The 23,197-nt window shown below is 42.4% G+C and overlaps 1 long non-coding RNA gene across 6 annotated transcripts in view; it reads right to left on the bottom strand.

Moving 5' to 3' along the window:
• The window catches only part of LOC144321901 (uncharacterized), a 52,972-nt gene that overhangs the window by 12,199 nt on the left and 17,576 nt on the right, over nucleotides 1-23,197 (bottom strand). For 2 of the 6 annotated variants that reach the window (XR_013387398.1, XR_013387395.1), the window contains 4 exons: nucleotides 17,323-17,625; nucleotides 9,757-9,894; nucleotides 9,637-9,672; nucleotides 1,626-1,760 (listed from right to left, as the gene is read on the bottom strand). This is a non-coding gene — a long non-coding RNA (uncharacterized LOC144321901). Of the gene's footprint in view, nucleotides 1-1,625; nucleotides 1,761-7,026; nucleotides 7,512-9,636; nucleotides 9,673-9,735; nucleotides 9,895-17,322; nucleotides 17,626-23,197 lie in introns of those variants that run through there. The other 4 variants (XR_013387399.1, XR_013387396.1, XR_013387397.1 and 1 more) reach the window with 4 other exon arrangements.

Here is a 23,197-nt window from a genome sequence, read left to right as displayed (position 1 = left end):
AAATCCGGCATTGTGATGCCCCCAGATATGGTTTTCTTTTTTATTTTTATTTTTTTTTAAAGATTTTATTTATTTATTCATGGCAGAGAGAGAGAGGGAGAGAGAGAGAGAGAGAGAGAGAGAGAGAGAGAGAGAAGCAGGCTCCATGCAGGGAACCCGATGTGGGACTCGATCCTGGGTCTCCAAGATCACACCCCAGACTGAAGGTGGCGCTAAACCGCTGAGCCACCGGGGCTGCCCTGGTTTTCTTTTTTAATATTCCCCTGGCTATTCGGGGTCTTTTCTGATTCCACACAAATCTTGGGCATCCAAATCTTGATTGCAACTTGGGTCTTGGGATCAGGCCCGCATCGGGCTCCTCACTCAGCACAGACTCTGCTTGTTTCTCTCCCTCTGCTCCTTCCCCTGCTCAGGCATGCTCTCTCTCTTTCTCTCTCTCAAATAAATAAATAAATAAAATATTTTTATAAAACAAAAAATTTTAAAACCTACTTTCTTTCTCACAGATCTAGCTACTCCTAGCTTCATGAGTAGCTTTCTTGGCTTCTTTTCTAAAATTTCTCCTTCTCAATTGCCTTTTTGAGTGGTCCAGATCATCTTAGTATAATAACAATGCATAAATAGGTAGAGGTAAAGATGTATAGTTATAGATAACTATGCATCTCATTACATGAATGCAGCTGTTGAGACGCCTCTAATCTGGTGAAGGATTCATTGCCCTCACTCCCTGGGTTCTTTAAAGGAGCTAACCCTGTTTGAACGTTTTAAACACCAAACAGATCAGAACATAATTAACAAATTAAAACACTCCTTTTATCTTGTAAAAGATGGAAGGCTAAGGGGAATATTCTGTCTCCACAAAGATAATTCTAGGTATGTTGGAAGCCAGTGATCTCATCTGCTAGAATTTGCTTTTAGAGATTACCTTAAGGCTTAACTGTTTAATTATTTCAAAATCATATTAACAGTTTGAATCATTGCAAACTTTTTTTTTTAAGATTTTATTTATTTAATCATGAGAGACACACAGAAAGAGGGAGAGACACAGGCAGAGGGAGAAGCAGGATCCCCGTGGGGATCCCACAGGGAGCCCAATGGGGACCCAATTCCAGGACCCCGGAATCACAACCTGAGCCGAAAGAGACACTCAACCACTGAGCCACCCTGACACCCTGCAAACTATTTTTAAAGGGCAAAGAAACATTTTAGCCATTATGGGACTTTCCAAGGATTATGAGAAAACAAATATAGTGACCTTTGAACTAAGTGGGAGCTAGGGGACCGACCCCATACACAGTCAAGAATTCCCATATAACTTTTGGCTTCTCCCAAAACGTAACTACAAATAGCCTACTGTTGGCCAGAAGCCTCACTGCTCACACAGACCATTAACTCGTTCTGTACATTATATGGGTCATATACTATATTCTTGGAATAACACAAGTTAAAGGCCAGAAAATGTTAAGAAAATCCTGGGCCCAAATACATTTACAGTGCTGTACTGCAACATGCAGAGCAAACCCTGTTGCTCAAGGGTCAACTGCATTTTCATGCCAATGAAAATTAAATAGTCATTAGCTTTCAGAGAAGGAAAGACATTCTCATTGTTAGAATCAATCACGCACCCTCAATTCTCCAAATCTCAAGTCACCTTCGGCGTGCTCATGTGACACCGAGTTAGCGGCAAGAGGGAAGCTGTCATAGTCCATTGCCAAACGCCACACATTGAAACAGGGCAGGCAGCAGCCTGGCATTCTCTCCTGCAACGCGAGAATTAAATCATATTGAACTTGCTTTATGAAGACGTAAAAAAAAAAAAAAAAACATACAGTGCATCCTTAACTCACCCTTCCAAAAATAAAAAGGTCGTGATTTCTTATCAAGTAAAATGAGGAGGAAATGAATTAAAACTCTTCCCTTCCTGGCTAATCACAAAATCAGAGAAATCCGGCCCCCACCACCAACCCCAGGGGCCGGTCTTCCACGGTGACATCGCGCCATCTAGTGGCAAGATCTTTCTAAGGGCCTTCAAAAGCGCCTGAGGGAGTCGGGGAGTCCTAGAAAACGTGGGTAAAATAAAATAAAATAAAATAAAATAAAATAAAATAAAATAAAATAAAATATAAATAAAATAAAATAATAAATAAAATAAAATAAAATAAAATAAAATAAAATAAAATAAAATAAAATAAAATAAAAATATTTATTGAGCATCTACTATATATAAATACGTTATGCCTGGCTTTTCCCCGCAACTCTGCACAAGCCTTCTGAAGCTTGGATTGCCCCGAGTTCTGGGGAAATTGTTGACATTATGATAAGAGAAAAGAAAGAAGTCTCTGTTGGAAGTTTTACTGTGATTCTATCAACATTAAATATGCATGTGAAGGTGGCCATCAAGCCTCCCAGCTTGAGCAAAAGCCCTGATTACATTTACTCCACCTCTTCTCTGAAAAATATGTGGCTACTTAGCATTTATATTGGACTTTCCGTCTCCAAACCACTTTATAGAACCTCTCTGATTCATTGCCCCAACGCCCTTCCAAGTAGTTATTACTTCATGCTATTAGCTTCTTTATGAAAGCTTTTGATGATCATTTTCACTGCATGTGGGTGAATTGCATTTACCACAGCAAACTTCTCCCAAACTCGTGTCCAGAGTCAAGGAACCTTTTGTTTTTCCCTTTTTCAGAAAAAAGGGAAAACTCGTGTCCAGAGTCTAAAACCTTTTGTTTTTCCCTTTTTCAGAAAAAAAAAAAAAAAAGTTGATAGTTAAACAGTGGACACATTACCCACCTTCCTCTTCAAGGGTAAGAATGTTGAAATGGGGGCACCTGGGTAGCTCAATGGTTGAGTATCTGCATTTGGCTCGAGTGGTGATCCTGGAATCCTGGGATCTAGTCCCACATCAGGCTCCTCACAGGGAGCCTGCTTCTCCCTCTGCCTGTGTCTCTGCCTCTCTCTTGTCTCTCATGAATAAATAAATAAAATCTTTTTTAAGGGGATCCCTGGGTGGCGCAGCGGTTTGGCGCCTGCCTTTGGCCCAGGGCGCGATCCTGGAGACCCGGGATCGAATCCCACGTCGGGCTCCCGGTGCATGGAGCCTGCTTCTCCCTCTGCCTGTGTCTCTGCTTCTCTCTCTCTCTCTCTGTGAGACTATCATAAATAAATAAAAAAAAAAAAAAAAAATCTTTTTTAAAAATGTCAAAATAAAGGAAAGTATTGGATCATATTAGATTTCTATCCAGTTCCTCCTTGCTGCGACCAGAGGACTCCCCTCTAAAAGAATGGCATTATTGTGTCTTCAAAATAAAGAAAGCCTAGGGCACAAGTAAGATGGGCAGCCTGCTAAGGAGGACCTTATAAATTAAGACTCTGATACATTGAGGAGTTGACTTTTTTTATCTCCAAGCTAAGCATCCCTCACTCCTAACTTACCTTCCATAAACCAGCTATTCCTTATAACATTTAAATTAGTGGTGTAATTTGGAACCAAACGGAAAAAAATGGTAGAGGTGTTGTAATTTCAATGAGTAATGTTCACACTTTTTTCTGTACATAATTCAAGTCTGAGCAACCTAACCTTCCTTTCTTAAAAAAAAAAAAAAAGAAAGAAAAGAAAATGATAGGCATTTTTAAAATCACAAAGTACATTTCCTAGGTGACTCCCACGCAGTATGTGATTAAAATGTGAGTGTTCAGGGTACCTGGGCGATTCAGTTGATTCTGCCTTCAGGTTAGGTCATGATCCCAGGGTCTCTGATAGAGTCCCTGCTTTTCCCTCTCCCTCTGCCTGACACTCCCCCTGCTCATGCTCTCACTTTCTCTCTCTCTTTCTCTCTCTCAAATAAATAAATAAATAAAATCTTTTTTAAAAATGTGAGTGTCCCAAGAGAAGGAATACACATTAAGAAGCATCCCAAGGATGGGATGTCTGGATGGCTCAGTTGTTGAGCATCTGCCTTTGGCTCAGGTAGTGATCCTGGGGTCCTGGGATCGAGTCCCACATCGGGCTCCCCATGGGGAGCTTGTTTCTCCCTCTGCCTATGTCTCTGCCTCTCTGTGTATGTCTCTCATGAATAAATAAAACCTTAAAAAAAAAAAAAAAAAAGGGCCTTCCAGGGAGAAGCTGAACACAGCAGGAGGAAGAGCAGGATTCTGAGCAAAAGTGTGATGTCAGGCAAGGGAGAAGCCAAGACAAACCAACACCGTCAATGAACAGCCTGCCCTCACTCCCATTTATTTTTCTGCTTTCATGTTTATTTGCCTTCATCCCTGGGATTACCAACCAAAGAGACATAAATGAGAGTATGTCACAATGCACGTCTGATGATAGGAAAGCATTTCACGTTAGAAATAATCATCCAATGATTTCAGCTAAAAAAGAAAAAAATATTCCAAGGTATGTGGGAAGCAGTAAGTCAGAATTAACGTATCACATGCCATTTCAGAAATCCTTTCTGCAGGCCCAGGAAGATGCTTTTGGTGATGTCTCAATGCCAGTTTTTTAAACAGGCTCTACTTATAGCCACTTTTGTGTAAGGAGATTCATCACCATTCTGTTACCTAATGTATTTTAGTATATTTTAAAATTTAGGAAGAAAAGGTAGATAGTGGGAACTGAAATAAAAACTCCAATGAGCATATTCATGCGGCCAGATTATTTCCTAACCAGAATACTTTTTTTTTAAAGATTTTATTTATTTATTCATGAAAGACAGAGAGAGAAAGAGTCAGAGACACAGGCAGAGGGAGAAGCAGGTCCCACACAGGGAGCCTGATGTGGGACTCAATCCTGGGACTCCAGGATCACACCCTGGGCCAAAGGTAGGTGCTAAACCGCTGAGCCACCCAGGGATCCCCCTTAACCAGAAAACTTAACAATTTTCATTAACCAGAGATTTTACTTTGAGTTGTTGAGGAGAGCAAAGATGGGTCTTTTTCCAAGAGCAGTGAGTCCAGCTTGGACAGATTTGGAAAGTACAAGTGAGTAAAAGGGACAAGAAGGTGTATTTACGATCTAGATAGAACACAGAGAGCCGAGGCTACCAACAAATGCTCAAAGCCCGCCCCCTCCCCCCATTGCAGACCAAATGAAGTCTAACTCCTCAGTGGGTACAGGATGCTCATTTGCTCACACTGCTTTCACATGTGACCAGAAAGCTTAATTTCTTCTTTCTGGAAGGCCGGCCTGATCTTTCACCTCAAGCTCCCACTTAGCTGAGTTGCATGGATAATTTAAATTTGCAATTAATAATATTTTAATTGCTTTTGTTTCAGACAGTTTAAATAACTTGATTTAAATGCCTCTTCAAAGTTCAGTGAGTTTCCATGATCTTTTTTGGATGACATAGACCCTTCCACCAAATTTTCCGTCTTTCAGATTTTGCTCCCTCATCTCCAATTTCCCCAAGATGGCCACTGTGTATATAAGAGGGACTTACTGTTCCTTCCTGGCAGCAGCAGGGAGGAGTCCTCAGGTCACCATTGCATCCTCTGGATCCACTCTGATCATTGCTGCAAAGTGTCATTTGCCACATCTGGCTCTTTGGGGTGTTGTATGAACAACTACCTCTGGGTCCCAGCTGCTTGACCCCAGTGTAGAAGGCCCTACCCATGGTAATCTCTCTCTTGTCACCCCAGACTGCCATTAGCTCCTACCCATCTGGACAGCTTTAAAATTCCTGATGCCTGACCTATGTGGCTTCCCTTCACCCCTTCTGTAGGAGGGATGGCAGGACCTCAGACTTTTCTTCCTCTAGATCAGTGCTTCCAATTCTTTTTCATAACAAACACAAAATGTGGTGATATTTGTATTGCACACTGAGGTAAACTGGAGATCTGGGGACATCTACACGTGGCTTTCTGAAAAATTTATTGCATTGTTTTTATAATATGCAATTATAATAAATAAAAGGCCAAGTATTGGGAAATTTATTAAATTGTGAATGTTTATAAAACATGCAATAAGATGGAGGCTCATGCATTGTGAGAGCAGCCTGGTGCATTCCTAGCATGGGCACTCTAAAAGGGTGCATCTGTTACACTTGGGCAAAAGTATCTGCTATATGGGAAAATAGCCTCAAGAGGTCTACCAGAACTCCTGCTATGCCTCCAACCCCACTTACTCTGAATCTTGACCTCAGGCCTTCAAGTTGCATGCCACAGTCCTGAGCTCACCCTGGAAGAGCAATCCCCCGCAGCATCAGAGACCATGTGTCCACCTGGACAGCAACACTCCCTACCCCTTGGCCAGCTACTGAAGTCCATGTGCAAGTGTAGAGCATCTCCTAGGCCAAGCACAGGGAGAGTGCCCAATTTCATTTTGCTTAAATCCCAGATAAAACTGTTCATGTCCAGAAGCTACCAGCCAAGGAGCATGGCTATGTCAGGTCACACCAGGTATTCCTGAAGACCAAAGGTTGGAAGGTGCCTCTAACCCACACAAGTTGGGAAGCCCCATTCTGTCTCCTTCTTGATTCCTAGATGGGCATCAAGCTTCCAGGCCTAGACAGGCCCTGAAAGGGAATCTTTTAAACACTGTAGCAGAATCATATGACCTGAAGCCTCTGGCATCTGTCCTCCACCTGATAAAGGAAGTCAGAAAGCTGTCTTCCTTTTAAGACAAAACTTGGCTTCCAAGCTAATTGTCTTGCTGCTAAATTCTGTTTTGAGTTTCATTAGCTAAATATTAACACTGGCTTTTCATTTCCATCTTAACTCTCAGAATGCCAACCTCTCTGCTCCCAAGGAGCCACTTGGCTCCACTTTGGCTGAGTGAGTGGAAAATCAAGAACAGGGAAATAAAAAAAAAAGGAAGCTCATCACCACTTTTCAGCTGCCTTGCTACTCAGGCATTCCACATACCTGGGCTACCTGTCCACCCTCATCTCTTCCTGCCCTTCTCCACACGGGAATGTTGCCAAACTAGACAACATGGCACATTTCTCGAACAGGTACCACGCCACCCTCCTCCCCCCGCCTCCGGCCTAGAAAACCCTTCCCTTCCTGTCTCCAGCCAGAACCAAAAACAAAACAAAACAACCAAAAAAAAAATCTTTCCTTTTCCATCTTTTCCCAAGTCTTCCCCCTTTTTTTGCTCCATGCTACACTTATATGTCATTCACCCTGAACCACCTACAGCATCTTGCACATCCGTCTGCATTCTTCCTACTTGACTTTGTGGCAGCGTGAGTTGTGCAGGTTTTTACTCATCACACAGGCTTGTGGAATCCCTGAGAGTAGCAATGAGGTCCCATTTCCCTTTGCATCTACCCGGTACTTACTAACTCGAGTTTGAAATGATTAGGGTAGCAATATCACTTAGAAGTAGATTTGGCTCTACTTAAAGAAAAAAGACTAGGGGATCCCTGGGTGGCTCAGCGGTTTAGTGCCTGCCTTTGGCCCAGGGCGCGATCCTGGAGTCCTGGGATTGAGTCCGACGTCAGGCTCCCGGCATTGGAGCCTGCTTCTCCCTCCTCCTGTGTCTCTGCCTCTCTCTCTCTCTGTATCTATGATAAATAAATAAATCTTTAAAAGAAAGAAAGAGAAAGAAAGAAAGAAAGAAAGAAAGAAAGAAAGAAAGAAGAAAGAAAGAAAGAAAGAAAGAAAGAAAGAAAGAAAGAAAGAAAGAAAGAAAGAAAAACTAGGAGCTTAAACACAAAGGAGGACTCTCTCATATAAAACAATCCAAGCGTAGGGCTGTTTGTCTCAGGGGAGGCAGCCCAGGGCAGGGATTTTTGCTCCATGAAGGTACCTAGGCTCCTCTTTGTCTCCTGCCCTGCCAGCCTCAGAATCTGACTTACACTCTCAAGGACATCTTGCAGCTTCTCCAGTTGTCATATATGAACTTTAATCATCCAGAAAGAGAAAACAGGAAAAGGAGCAAAAATAGTACACCTAGATCTCCAAAAACAAAACCTCAAAAAATGAAGAAAACAAGCCACACACACCTACACACACAATATACTTGATAGAAATAGAAGTCACAATTTGTGCCCATTGTTTCAGAGTGAAGGAACATGAGAGAGAGTGTCAGAGACAGCCCAGGAACAAAGGATTCTAATTATTTGCTTTGGTACTTCCAAGTCCAGATATGAGACTCATAGGTGACTACTTGCAATGAAAATTTCTCACCCACGCCAGGGGCTGTCTCAGCTGCATCATCAGTCGGAAGGGAAGCAAGAGGACCAGAGACTGGCCCCAATAACTGTGGCCCTGATGACTGCCTCTGCCCTCTTCAGCAGAAAAGGGACCTGAAAAGGACCTGAAAATGTCCACCATTAAATGTGGGGATGTGTGATCGGACAAAATCTGAACTTTCACTTCCTAAGTGAAACCTAGAAGTGACGTGGCTACCAGACAGAGAGAGCTTAAGACAGCCACCACTGAGTTCCCATAACCCACTACAGCTTGAAAGAGCATCACAAGTCTCCTTGACCTGACCCTGTGGAGGCTCTGTGTAGCAGAGACAGCCCAAGCACCTAAAGAAGTCTTGAGGTCAGTCAAACTGAAGAAGGAGAGACTATCTTCTGGAACTTCCACTTGAATCCATTCGAGAAAGCCCATGTTTCATGGATGCCAGCAAGGATGGAAGCTGATGACTGAGACAGGCAGGAAGGAGCCATTGGGATTAAGATAGCCACATGCCAATATGGACCAATGACCCCAGAATAAGATGCCCCTTTCCCTCCCTATAAAAAAAAAAAAAAAGTAGGACGCATCAGAAAGGATGAATACCTATCATTTACATTGGAACAGAGGGTATTATGCTGAGTGAAATAAGTCAATCGGAGAAAGATAACTATCAAATAGTTTCAATCCTATGTGGAATAAAAGAAATAATGCAAGGGACCATAAGGGAAAGAAGGGAAACTGAGTGGGGAAGAATCAGAGAGGGAGACAAACCATGAGAGACTCTTATCTCTGGGAGACAAACTGTGAGTTGCTGAAGGGGAGGAGGTGGGGGGGATGGGATAACTGGGTGACCAGCATTAAGGAGGGCACGTGATGTAATGAGCAATGGGTGTTATTTGTTGACAAATTGAATAAATAAATAAATACATACATACATACATAAATAGAAGTAGGATGACTCAGAATTAACTGAATGGGGCTCAAGTTAAATGTTAAATTCAATTTTAAACAAATACGGTTCTATTTTATATATACAGTGTCTTTAAAAACTATACCCAGGCCAACAGTGATGAAAGTAACTGCCTGACTTTTTTGAGAAAAAGCCGAGGAAGTGGCAGGGTGGCAGGACTGAGAAGGCTTCACAAAGTGGTATCAGATCCAAGAATAAGGACCAACTAAAAGTTTCCCTGGCTGACCAGGTGGAGTCCAGGAAGACGTTCTTGACAGAGAGTCCTTACACATAGAAACGGTGGACCCTCCAAGATGGAGAGAAGAGCCTGTGTGGGAGACAGGACCTGGGCTCTTAGATCATTCCCACCTTCTCCTTCCTTGGGTTTTGCCTCTTCACACTCTGGATCAGCCTGTGTGGCATTATTCTTCTTTTAATTCAGAAGAGCTAGTTCCTCAGGAGTACACTCTGACACTGGAGAGCAAAATCTCCATGGAATTAAAAATTTAAAGGAAGTGCCTTGGATACTAGCTAGAGAAAGTTAAATATACCTGTTTATGGGAGTCATTCTGGATGTTCATCTCTTCCTAAACAGGAGAAAAAGAAACATGATCAAACAGGCTGCATTAGCCCCATCAGCCTAATCTCACCTGATGGGCAGCAGGATATACCTTGCTGATTTCCCCTGGGCACCATTTGGGAGGCGCTGCTGCATACCACTCCATTCAAAGAGCTCGACAAACACCACTGGATTCCATTTGATCTGATCCGATTTGATTTGATCTTTGTTATCTGTCAGGTGTTGGGACCTACAGAGAAAGCAGCCATGCTTAATGTTGGTATCAGTTGCTAATTTTTTTTTTTTGTGCTACCATAATAAAATACCACAGGAGGGGGTGCTTAAACAATAGAAATGTTTTTTCTCGAAGTTCTGGAGGCTAGAAGTCCAGAATTAAAGTGCCAGAAGGTTTGGTTTCCCCTTGGCATGCAGATGGCCACTCCTCATTGCATCCTGACAGTCTTTTCTCTATGCACACACAGCCCTGGTGTCTCCCCATACGTCTAAATTTCCCCTGCTTGAGTGCTTAGGTGTCAGTGGGTTAAGCATCTGCCTTCAGCTCAGGTCTTGATCCCAGGGTCCTGGGATCGAGTCCCGTGTCGGGCTCCCTGCTCAGTGAGGAGTCTGCTTATCCCTCTCTTTACCCCTCCCCCTCACTTGTGCACTCTCTCTCTTCAATAAATAAATATCTTATAAATAAATAAATAAACAAATAAAATTTCCTCTTCTTTTAAGGACCCCAGTCAAACTGGATTAGGGCACACCTTAAAAGCCTCATTTTAACTTAGTGACTATCTCTTTAAAGGTCCTGTTTCCAAATACAGCCACATTCTGCAGTACTGGGTGGGGAGGGTAGTGGTTTGGGTCTCAACATATGAACTTTGAGGAGGTACAGTTCAGTGCATAAAAATATAATTGACTATTTCCTGTCGGAGGTTTTGAGTATTTCTGTTACTATTTGTGTAACAAGTCAAGAATACATACACCATCCTCAAGTACCAAGGGTGTGGGGAAACAAGTTTGAGCAAAAGCACCTCAGCTTTAGAGGAATATCATGGGCATGTTTGACAGTAAGCATACTGTTCTTATGTGGTAGTCACTCCTCTTCTAACTTTTCCTCAGGAAGGTCAAATAAATATATTCCTTGAGTACACAGGCATACCCACTCACAGAGACACTAATTTGCAGCCAGACTATGGTTAAAATGGAAACGCTCTTGAAATGTACTTCAGTGGAATAAAAGACACTTGGAAAAGTCACCCATCAAAACACTGCAAATTGAACAGGTGTTCTTTTCCACCACCTGCCCAAATCCCCAAAATAACACTAAGGAATAAAGGGGTTCAACAAACAAAAGGAAAGAATATAAAAAGACAATGGATGAGTGATCACAAGAAAATTCTAGAAGACGGTGAACAGAGGAATGAGTGGTCATTGATTGCTCTGGTTATCTATGGTGGTGTAACAAACTACCACAAAACTTAGCAACTTAAAACAACTATTTTTTTTTTGTGCTCACCAATTTTGCAAGTCAAGAATCTGGAAAGGACATGGCAGGGACAGGAACAGCTTGTCATTCCACATAATGTCAGAGACGTCAGCTGGGAGGACTCAGAAATTGGGGTGATTCAACAGCTGGGGTCTGGAACTATCTGGAGGCTTTGTGACTCATGTCTGGGAGGTGAATGCTGATTGCTGGCAGGGACCTCAGTTTGGGCTGTTGGCTGGCATGCCTGCATGTGATGTTTCCATATGGTCTAGGCTTCTTCAGAGGATGGCAGCCCAGGACTTCTCACATGGCAACTCAGAGATCCAAAGATGAGTGTCTCAACAGAACCAAACAGAAGGTCTATCTTTTCTGATCTAGCACTTCATACTATTTCACTGCACTCTACTGGTCAACCAGCCACTGAGGTTGGCCCATATTTGAGAAGAGAAAACACAGACCTCACTACCACCACCTTTCATTGGTAGAAATGTCAAGGTATTTGCAGACATGTTTTTAAAAAGCCCCACATTGGGGAACCTGGCTAGCACAGTCAGTGGAGCATGCTACTCTTGATCCTGAGGATGTAGGTTCAGACCCCAAGTCAGTTGTAGAGATTACTTTAAAAAAAATAAAACGAAATCTTTCAAAGCACCACAGTGACTTAGCAGAGTGGAAAGGGCGGGAACTTTTGAGTTTGTAAAGGAGGGTATGAATGAAAACAAGGCAATCAATCCTGTAGAATTCCACTAAGTCTTGGAAATTAAATACACCAGATACACCAGATACCAAGGTGAGGAGGCAGAAGTTAGGGATGAGGGTGAAGCTTGGGTCAGAGGACTGAGGGAACCTCGTTTCTAAGAAGCACTTAGACCCCGGATCCTTTCCCCCACTTGCACAGATGGCCAACCCATTCCCATCCCAGCAGGAGGAGGAAAGTTTGCTTCTGATAACAGCAGTTCTTACGATGTAGAGTCCCTAAGACACCTTGAGGAGGTCTACAAAGTCATAGCTATCTTTACAGTAATGCCAGAATATTATTTGCCTTTTTTACTCTCATTAGTCAAGAGTGCAGTCTTCCAGAGAATATATGCAGAGCAGATATGAGATTCCAGCTGTCTTCTGTTTAAGCTAGGCACTTAAACAATTTGCAAAACTATAAAATAATGCTACTCTCCTCCCTAAACTGCTCATTTTAGAAATTTTAACTGTTTTTCATAAACATGTGTTTATATTAAAACACAATGTGCTTATTATAGTTATTTTTAATGAATTAATAACTACTCTTTACATTTCTGTTTTAAATTCCAACATGGTATCAATTGATATAATCAACATAAACACTCTTTGGAGGTCTCCATAATGTTTAAGATCATGTAGAGGGATTCTGAAATGAAAGACTTTGAAAGACTCTGGAGAATCGAACTTGAAAGATTCTGGATGTAGGGACATCCTAAACAAAAATAGGCACAAAACAACGGAATTATTAAGAGCCCATGTACTGATCTATAGGATCTCTCTACCGCTTTCCTCCATTCAGCACCCAGGAATCTGGGATTATATCACCCCCACTCGAGGCAGGAGATGGAATTCTTTTCTGGAGAAACCAACCAGGTAAAGGGGACAGTCTGATATTTGGGAGTCCCCTTATAAATAACCCCCCCCAAATCATCCTATACTGAAGCCACCAATAGACAGGCCCTGCCCATGCACAGAGCCTACATCAGCTTGTTAGTGCCTTACTTAAAGATGAATGGACAACTTGGGGAAAGCTTCCAATGTGAGAGGCAAACCAGACGAGAGAAAGGCCACAGAGCAAAAGAAAAACTTAAACAAAATAATCATCTATATCCTAAGTAGGAGATGACTTCAAGAAACAAGGATGGGTTGCTTCAAGAAACAGAGAATTTGGAAATTTAAAACAAAATTTTAAAAAATCAACAGAAGGTTGGAAAATCAAATTGAGAAAAATGTCCTGGAAAATACAGCAAAAACAGAAAAACACAGGAAGCAGGAGAGGAAAGGCAGTTGGAGGCATGGTTTAGAAGGTGCAGCATCTGACTTTAAGAACAACAACAACAACAAAAGAAACAGAAAATATGAGACAAAATTATTAAAGAAATAATTCCATAAAAAGCTTTCCCAGAGCTAAATGACATGACTTTCCATATAGAATGGGCTCATTCAAGTATTAGCCTCCAGAGAGGAAAATGTCATAAACAAAAGATAAGGAATCAAAATGTCATCATAACTTCCCAGGAACACCAGAAGATTCATGACAATTGAATAATGCCTTCAAATATTAAGGGGAGCATTACTCAGCCATAGAAAGAAAGAAAGAAAGAAAGAAAGAAAGAAAGAAAGAAAGAAAGAAAGAAAGAAAGAAAATCCTGTCATTTTTGACAACATGGATGGATCTTGAGGGCATCATGCTTTGTGAATTAAGTCAGACAGCAAAAGACTAATGCTATACAAACTCCCTTATGCATGGAATCTGATAATAAAGCCCCAAAAAGCCAAATTCATGCTCCCAAAGTGTTTCCAAATGCTAACTGAAGACCAAGACTAAAATGTTCTATCTGCTAGAAGAAATTACAATGAATCAGAACCCTAGTCATTAAAATTTGTCTTTGAGACAGACTCAAATGCTCAGGAACATATCTAGACATGGGTACTCTTCACCGTGGCTCAATCCAGTATCCTGCCGACCACTGCCATCAATCAAGCAATTAGCATCTGGCCCTCCCACCTCAATAAAGTGCCTGGAGTCAGAGGCCATATGGTTGTGAGGACATAAAATCTGTAGCCGCCCTCAAAGGACAGAGCTCATTTGAGCGTGGAGCCCAAGTGGAGAGGACAGAGTTGGAAGATGAAAAGAAATTCTACCCTATTTCCAGAGTTTGATCCCCTAATGAAGCCATTGTGCCTTCCACTAGGATCCCTCAATCAATCGTCCACCTGCCAGTTTGGGGGAGGCCAGATGGACTTTTTTCCTTTGGTCACACCTGAAAAAGTCCCAAATAATACAAAAGTAAAAGGATACTCAAGGTAGAGGAGCTTTCCCTTTAGCAGACAATGGTCCACCCAGCTGTTACTCCAGCCCAGCTCCCTCAGTAGAGACATCTGAGCCTGCGATTACAAAGCTGCCCTCTGGCTACGATGCATTTATGGCACGAAGCCTGCATTTATCAACTTTATTCCTCATTTAGCATCTGTTTGCTGCTACAGCAGCATTAGGTAATAGCTTAGTTTTCTGCAGCTGCCATGACAAATCACCAAAAATTGGGTGGCTTCTAGCAATGGAAATGTATTCTCTCAGAGCTCTGGAGGCCAGAAGTCTGCAATCAAGACACTGGCAGGGCCATCCTTCCTCCAGAGGCTCTAGGGAAGATTCTATTCCTTGCCTCTTTCAGCTTCTGTTGACTATTGGCATTCCTGGACTTGGGGTACACCGTTCCAATCTCTGTCTCTGTGGTCACATGGCTTTCTCCTTCTCTCCTTTTCTGTGACTTATGTCCCTCTGCCCCCTTCTTAAAAAGACACTTGTCATTGGTTTAGGGCACACTCAGATAATCCAAGATGATCTCCCCTCTCAAGATCTTTTTTTTTTTTAATATTTATTTATTTATTTTTTATGATAGTCACAGAGAGAGAGAGAGAGGCAGAGACACAGGCAGAGGGAGAAGCAGGCTCCATGCACCGGGAGCCTGATGTGGGATTCGATCCCGGATCTCCAGGATCACGCCCTGGGCCAAAGGCAGGCGCCAAACCGCTGCGCCACCCAGGGATCCCTCAAGATCTTAATTTAATCACATCTCTGTGAAGATCCTTTTTCCAAATAAGGTAACATAGGACATGGACATATCTATGGGGGTACCACCAGTGAGCCCACTACAGGTAATTAATGTCTGTCAAACCTGTCACAGATCATGAAGCATCTTTTTGAGGAGATACTCTTTGACATGGTGCTTCCCTGGTGACACCTTGTGCCCACTAAATTACAGTATCTGAAAGTGAGAACTGTGTAATTTTCAAGGATTCCCCAAGTCTTCTGACATGCAACAAAATTTGGGAGACACTTCTTTCTTAAAAGCTCTTTGTTTCTGTATATTTTCACTAACTTTCAAGTTCAAAATTCTCCAGTCTACTTTTTCTGTTTGTTTATTAAAACTCGGAAATGTTTCCCTTGTGATTTCTCATACATTTAAAATGAAGTTGTTGAAAGGGAGACAGAACATGAAAGACTCCTAACTCTGGGAAACGAACTAGGGGTGGTGGAAGGGGAGGTGGGCGGGGGGTGGGGATGACTGTGTGGCGGGCACTGAGGTGGGCACTTGGCGGGATGAGCACTGGGTGTTATTCAATAAGTTGGCAAATTGAACACCAATAAAAAATAAATTTATGAAGATGAAAAAAATAAAAATAAAAAATAAATAAAAGTGAAAAAAATAAAATAAAATACAGTTGTTTTACAAAAGTAAAACAAAAGAATATCTTCTTGGCTATTTGGTTATGTTTTTCTTGAGGCTTTGCTTCTAAGAATTAAGAATAGCCTTCACCCTAGAGACCCACAAATCTGCTTGTCCCTGCCTCAAGTACGCACATCTCTGCCAAAGGCAAAGGCAAGTGGCTTCAGATTTAATTCCTTTGAGTAAAGCTTTGTACCCATTTGAATTATATATCACTTTCAAAGAATTCCCCTAATTCCTAAAAGGAATTTAAACATTCAAATTCCTAAAAGGAATTATTAAACATTTATTTTTTAAAGATTTTATGTATTTACTCATGAGAGACACAGAGAGACACAGAGACACAGGCAGAGAGAGAAGCAGGCTCCCTGCAGGGAGCCCGATGTGGGACTCGATTCTCGGACCCAAGATCATGCCCTGAGCCAAAGGCAGATGCTCAACTGCTGAGCCACCCAGGCGTTCCGGAATTATTAAACATTTAAAGTCTCTAAAATATTAACCCCAGAGAAGAAAAGCAAGGGATGGAATCTATTCCTTCTATTTCAAGAGAAAGGGTTTGGAATGAGGCCCCTGATCTTCAAGATAATTTTAGGGCACAGCATTGGTCCTGAGGCTGAATACATTCAGGTAGATACTTTGTCTCTTTTTACAAATAGAAATTCACCTTGAACCACACTTGTAGTTAAACTAGCTCCTACATCACCCATCTTCCCGTTCTCCTTATTAATTTTTTTAGATTGTATTTAATTTTTTTTAATTTATTTATGATAGTCACAGAGAGAGAGAGAGAGAGGCAGAGACCTAGGCAGAGGGAGAAGCAGGCTCCATGTACCAGGAGCCCGACGTGGGATTCGATCCTGGGTCTCCAGGATAGCGCCCTCGACCAAAGGCAGGCGCTAAACCGCTGCGCCACCCAGGGATCCCTAGATTGTATTTATTTATTAAAGAGACAGAGGGAGAGAGGCAGAGACAGGCAGAAGGAGAAGCAGGCTCCCCTCAGGGAGCCTGATGCGGAACTCGATCCCAAGATCCCAGGATCACAACTTGAGCCAAAGGCAGATGCTCAACCACTGAGCCACCGAGGCATCCAACCTTGTTAATTTTTTTTAAGATTTTATTTATTTATTCATGAGAGTCAGAGAGAGAGAAAGAGAGGCAGAGACACAGGCAGAGGGAGAAACAGGCTCCGTGCAGGGAGCCCGACGTGGGACTCGATCCCAGGTCTCCAGGATCATGCCCTGGGCTGAAAGCAGGCGCTAAACCGCTGAGCCACCCAGGCTGCCCCTCCTTGTTAATTTTTAACTAAATCTGCCTTCATTCTAGTCAAATATTTTAGGTAAAAATATTTCCCAGTATGCATGTCTCCACTCACACTAAATCTTAAAGTTCTCAGCACAGATATAACCAAAAGATGTTGCATGATCCAAAAGCCCAGAACAAATTAGAACACAGTTTATATTTACCAAAAGAAGGATTTTGTATCTAATGTAAAATAGATTCTCCACATTAGAAGTTTGACACCAGTAACAAACTACTTAACACTATTCATTTTAATATGCATTGACTAGATTTATGAGACTTTTACATTATACTTTAATATTTGCTACAGACTTTCATAAAATCCCAGATATCATACTCTTCTGTCTTCCAAAGTCGTACAGCTAGAGGACACAGGAGAACTCAGAGCAAAGACGTTGTCAACCTTTATTTATTGAGTGCCTACCTTATACAATGCATGTTTCCAGGAGTGAGCTACTAAGAGGTCCAATGCCACAGCTGGGTGGGAAAGATCTGCCCAGCCATGAGGGATAACTAGGATTCGGATAAGAAGTGCAGCTAAGCAAGAAAATCAGGAGGAGGGAAGGGCCACAGATCTGGAACTACTGTACATCGTAGGAGCAGACGTCTGGTCACTGCTTGCCCCACATGCACAACTTCCTTTTCTGGTAACCTTGGAGGATCCACTCAGTGGCTACCATTGAGGATTCCGGCAGAGTGAGACAGTCGGCAGTTACTTAGACAGGAGCTGGAAGCAAAGGCGGTGATAAATATGTGACACATTAGCAGCCTGAGGGCACAGCATCCTAACTTTGTGGCTTTTAAGGTCTTGGCCTTACATTTTCCAAGTACTGGGGCTGACAGAACAGGAGTCACAGGTGCAGAACATGTGCTGTCCTTTTCCATCTGTTCCCCCAGGGTAACCTACAGCTGCTTTATAACACATTTACATGGTTTCAGCACACGCACTCCTTGCGGGGAAAGATGGCCATGACAGCTCTGGCAAGAACTTTGTAGGGCCAAAAGCTCCCTTCCCACCCACCAGAAGGAGCCCTGTAGATGACTAGAAACAACCTCAATGGGAGACACACACACACACACCCCGCCCCAGCTATAATCCATGACCTCTGCAAACGTAAGAAGAAAAGATACTCCTAATCCTGGAGCAGGTGCCTCCTCTGGGCCTGCCTACTCTCCCTTCCGGAGTATACTGTCCTCAGTAAACTGCTCTGTGCTTGCTACCTTCCTTCTGGCTGTCTTGATTTGAACATCGATCCCCAAGTTAATCTTTTCACAGAGAATCCAAGAACCAAGACCTCTGTTCACATGACACAGACTCTCCCACCAGGAACAAGAGGACACAAAACTCTCGGGTCAGAGTCAAAACACCTGTCACTCACAGCAATGGCAGCTGCCAAAATATTTGCATTTTATTTATTTATTTGAGAGAGAGTGCACATGATCACAAGTAGTTTGGCACAGGGAGAGGGAGAGGAGGGTAGGCTCCTAGGCGAAGCCAACTGGAGGCTCGATCCCACGACGCTGAGATCATGACCTGAGCTGAAATCCAGAGTCGGATGCTTGAATGACTGAGCCACCCGGGCACCCCATTATTCGCATTTTCTTATGCCAATTCCCTGAGCCCCAGACCCCAAAGGGCAATGCAGGGGGAGTCAGGGGACACCTGCACACAGGGAAATGTGTGAAAAGTTGACATGACCGGAACCATTTTAAAATGGAGAAACTTACTTCCCCATCTCTGGGCTGGGCAAAAGAGCATTTGTTTTAAACAATTGCCTGGAAAGTTAGTGAAAGAATGAATATCTTGATCACAGGATTGATCGTTGTCGACTTTCTAAAGATAGAATCAATGCAAAACCCAGAGGAGCTTAGCTGTTAACACACATAGAAAGCTTTTCCCTTGTACCTTTTCCTCATAAAAACCTCTTGCTTTTGGGCTGCCTGGGTGGCTCAGTCAGCTAAGCAGCCAACTCTTGGCTTTGTATCAGGTCATGATCTCAAGGTCATGGGATCGAGCCCCACGTCAGGCTCCCTGCTCATCGGGGAGTCTGCTTGAAGTTGCTATCTGTCCTCTCTCCCTTTCCTTCTGCCCCTCCCCCACTTTCTCTTCTCTTTCTCTGAAATAAATAAATCTTAAAAAACAAACAACAACAACAACAACAAAAAACGCTCTTGCTTTCACCCTACAAGCAGGACACTATTTGGATTTCTACTTAAATCTGTGCTCTACAAACTACAGTTCTTATCAGAAGTAAAAGCACATTTGCTTCTCACTGTGACTCTTTATTTTAGGTTAACAGGTGTGTTGCAGGAGCCCAGCATTTACAAGGACAGTAAACATGCCAGCTCTGGGTTCCAGAGGGAGATACTGCTTCTGTCTTCAAAGGTATTGCTACAGAAACATCACTGTAAACATAGCCCAAAACAAAGTCTCTCAGTGCCTCTGGTCATAAGACAGGCAGAAATGCAAGAGATGCGGGAAGAATTGTCTGGCAATCTTGTCTGCTTGTTTTCCTTTTTCTTTTTTCCCTTCTTCCTAGGAAGTATGCTGCATACAACCACTCAGTTGAAAATGACTAGTCATCTAGAGCTTATTTCCTTAATTCCCCAGTGAAAAGGAAGGCCCAGAATACCCATATTCTGTGCTGTGCTCAACCACACCTCAGGAAAGCACAGAAGCCTTGCTGGGAAATTCTGTCCCAGACAAGAATCCCCAAACTTTAGCTCTGGAGAGAGAGCTTTGAGTTTCACAGTGAGAGACAGCATGCAGCCGTCTTAAGAAATCATCTTTTTTTTATTATTATTATTGAGGTAGAAAGAACAGTGTTTTCTATGCTTCTGCAAATAATTGATTTCATTTGCCAGGTCACTTTCAAAGGATCTAATTTATTCTTTTTTAAGATTTTATTTATTTATTTGAGAGAGAGCAAGACAGCATGAGCAGGGCCACCTGGGTGGTTCAGTGGTTGACCCTCTGCCTTTGACTCAGGGCGTGATCCCGGGGTCCTGGGATCAAGTCCCACATCAAGCTCCCCAAAGGGAGCCTGCTTCTCCCTCTGCCTGTGTCTCTGCCTCTCTCTCTTTGTCTTTCATGAATAAATAAATAAAATATTTTTTTAAAAAGAGAGCATATGCAGGGTAAAGAGGAAAGGGAGAAACAGACTCCCTGCCGAGCAGGGAGCCTGATACAGGACTCTATCCTGGGATTTGATCCTGGGATTTGACCCTGGAACTCCAGGATCATGACCTGAGTAGAAGGCAGATGCTTAACCACTGAGCCACCCAGGCACCCCCAAAGGATCTCATTTTAAAGACAAGTATGCATCATGGATATAAAAATATGCTTCCCTCATTTCTTTCTCTGATAAAATAACCAAGAAAAACTCTTGTGTTTGAGAGAGGTGGTTTTATTACAACTAAGAGAAATTTATTTTCTTAACCTAGAAATTGTGGGAAAACTGAGAGAGCCCACTACTTTGAAGAGATCATGATAGTGTGCTCGCTTCAACAGCACAAAATCTAAAATTGGAACAATAGAGGCGCCCCGGTCACACAGTGGGTTAAGCACCTGACTCTTGATTTCAGTTCAGGTCATGATCTCTGAGATTGCAGAGCCCTGCATCAGGCTCTGTGCTCAGCGTGGAATCTGCTTGAGATTCTCTCTCCCTCCTTTCTCTGTCCCTCCCACTTGTACTCTCTCTAAAATAAGTAAATCTTTAAAAAAAAATTTTTTTAAGGGGACACCTGGGTGGCTCAGGAGTGGAACATCTGTCTTCGGCTCAGGGCATGATCCTGGAGTCTCAGGATCGAGTCCCACATCGGGCTCCCCACATGGAGCCTGCTTCTCCCTCTGCCTATGCCACAACATGCTCCAGGCTGGTGGGGGGTGGGGAAAAAAAAGTGGAAGTTTTTCTTTTTGTTTTTCTTTTTTTTTTTAAGTGGAAGTTTTTCTTTAAAAAAATTTTTTTAATGCAAAAAATTTAAAAATTAAATGTACTATACTGAAAATGCATTTTCACAAAGAACACTTGGGTCTCAAACAGGACTAGTGAGACAAGGGAAAGCCAGGTATCTCCCTCTTTGATTTTAAAATCAAACATTTCCTTTATTTTATTTTTTTAAGACTTTATTCATGAAAGACATAAAGAGAGAGGCAAAGGCATAGGCAGAAGGAGAAGAAGGCTCCATGCATGGAGCCCGATGTGGGACTTGATCCTGAAACTCCAGGATCATGCCCTGAGCCGAAGGCAGAAACTCAATCGCTAAGCCACCCAGGAGTCCCAAAAATGATTTTTAAAAAGAGAGATCATACAGTGAATTTTTTTTCAAAGATTCAGATACACTCATGCATAAGAAATGGAAACCAACTTACAGGGAATACTTAAATATTGGAGACAATTATAACTAGCCCTGCAATGAACTCTACTATGACATTAAAAATGTGTATACTAAGCTAATCCATAACCCGCTTATTATGTTTCATGTGTGTATTCTGACCTTTGAAAGTGGCATTTAATATGATCAAACCAACAGGATTCTTGCTAATGACCCATTCATATCATTGTCTTTTTTTTTCTTTGCTCTTTACTAACAAAGTGAAATCATGATCCACCATCTACTGAAGAATGTGCACATTTCAGAAAAAAATACTGCCAAGTACACAGACCCAGGACACTCACAGAGAAGCCCCTCTCTCAGGACACTCACCATCTATCTACTCCCAGGCAGTTCCCTCTAGCTTATGATCTCACACAAGGCAACAGTTCACATTTTTTTTAATGAGAGTGAATGTTTATGAGCACTTACTAAACAATTTATGCATATGAATACCACTCAAAGAAGCCGTTGGATCCTTCCACCTTCAGATGAAGACAAAAGAGTCCAGCAACTTCCCCAAGCTCCAGGGAAGAGAATGGTGGAGTCAGGTGTGAAACCCAGTGCCTATGCTCTCACCTCTGCATCCACCTGCCTTAGGAATAGTAGCTATTACTCCCTACCTGGTAAGATACCAGTCAGAATCAACCCCTAGGGCATATACCATTTTCTCAACACATTTCTAGAATTCAAAAATGTCTCAAACTGTCACAAGGGTTCTCTTTCCCTAAATGTTGTGACTATCATTTGGCACACTATATAGTTCGGGTTTTTTAAGTGTTTTATTGATTTCTTGGAGCTATAAATTTCTCACCCTTCACTCAGATGAGCAGAGAAAATGTACATTTTTTTATATTGCCTATAATTCTGATAGTGCTCACAAGCACCCACCAGCTAGTAGCAGATGGAAAACATTTACATTTTTAGTGCAATCTAGCAATCTGTCTGAGACTTTGAGCTATTTCTTTGAGGTATTTCTTTTTTGAAGACTGCAAGGCAGATCCTCTGGCCAGGATCACGCCGGAGATAGAGCCAGATTTCTGCTGGAGACTCCCAGGCTGGGACAAGGCCGGGCTTTCAGAAATCCTTCCATCTGCCACTCCTGCTCTCAAATGGGGCACTCACTCATGACACTGGAGAAGAGACCTATGATCTGGGTAGTATCCTTTTGCTTCTCTGATCTCTACATCAACCCCCCTAGTGGACTAGCTTACTTGGCCCCTGGAAGTCTTGTGTGTGTTAGGGACAAGGGTAAGTCACCCCAAAATGTGCCACTTTGGCATGCTGATTATTTCAAGCTAAAAACAACCAAGGCCCAAAAGACTCCACAAGAAGCCCTGATCTTAACCACCTTAACTTTAACCACCTAAAAGAATTTAGGGTTAGAGGATCTCCTCCAGGAGGAGACTTATCACCATTGATCTCTACGTTATAATATGAACAACGTGTGGTACAGTGAGGAACCTACCAGGGCCTGTTTGACCAAAGTCCTCTCTCTGTCTCATTGTTTCTGAGTGGCCCAGCAAACATTTATTTACCAAACATTTACTCCTTTTATCTTCCTGTGAATTGCATTTCCTTCCTTTGAAGTTCCAGATCCCTTCCACCCCCCTCCCATCCCCTTAGTTCAGGTTGACATATATATACCTCATTTTGCCTTACTGTCTTTGAAATCTCAAGTTTATTTTTTTTTTTTTTTTTTTTTTTTTTTAAAGAGACAACCTCTCATTTATTTGAACACAGCTTCTGGATGGAAATCTCAAGTTTATGTGGATTCCCCATAAGTACAAAATTAATGTACCAATGTCAACTCGATTCTTAAACCAGCCAGAAGAATTTTGAAGGGTAGGAGAAAATTTTTCCTCCCTAGCATGTGTCTCCTGGGTGACCCTGGCCCAGGGGCTCTGCTTTACAGCCTTCAACCA

Source organism: Canis aureus, chromosome 10 (genome assembly GCF_053574225.1).
Source record: "Canis aureus isolate CA01 chromosome 10, VMU_Caureus_v.1.0, whole genome shotgun sequence".
Classification (NCBI taxonomy): domain Eukaryota; kingdom Metazoa; phylum Chordata; class Mammalia; order Carnivora; family Canidae; genus Canis; species Canis aureus.
Note: the sequence above shows the minus strand (reverse complement) of the source record. Positions and strands in the feature narration are given on the sequence as shown.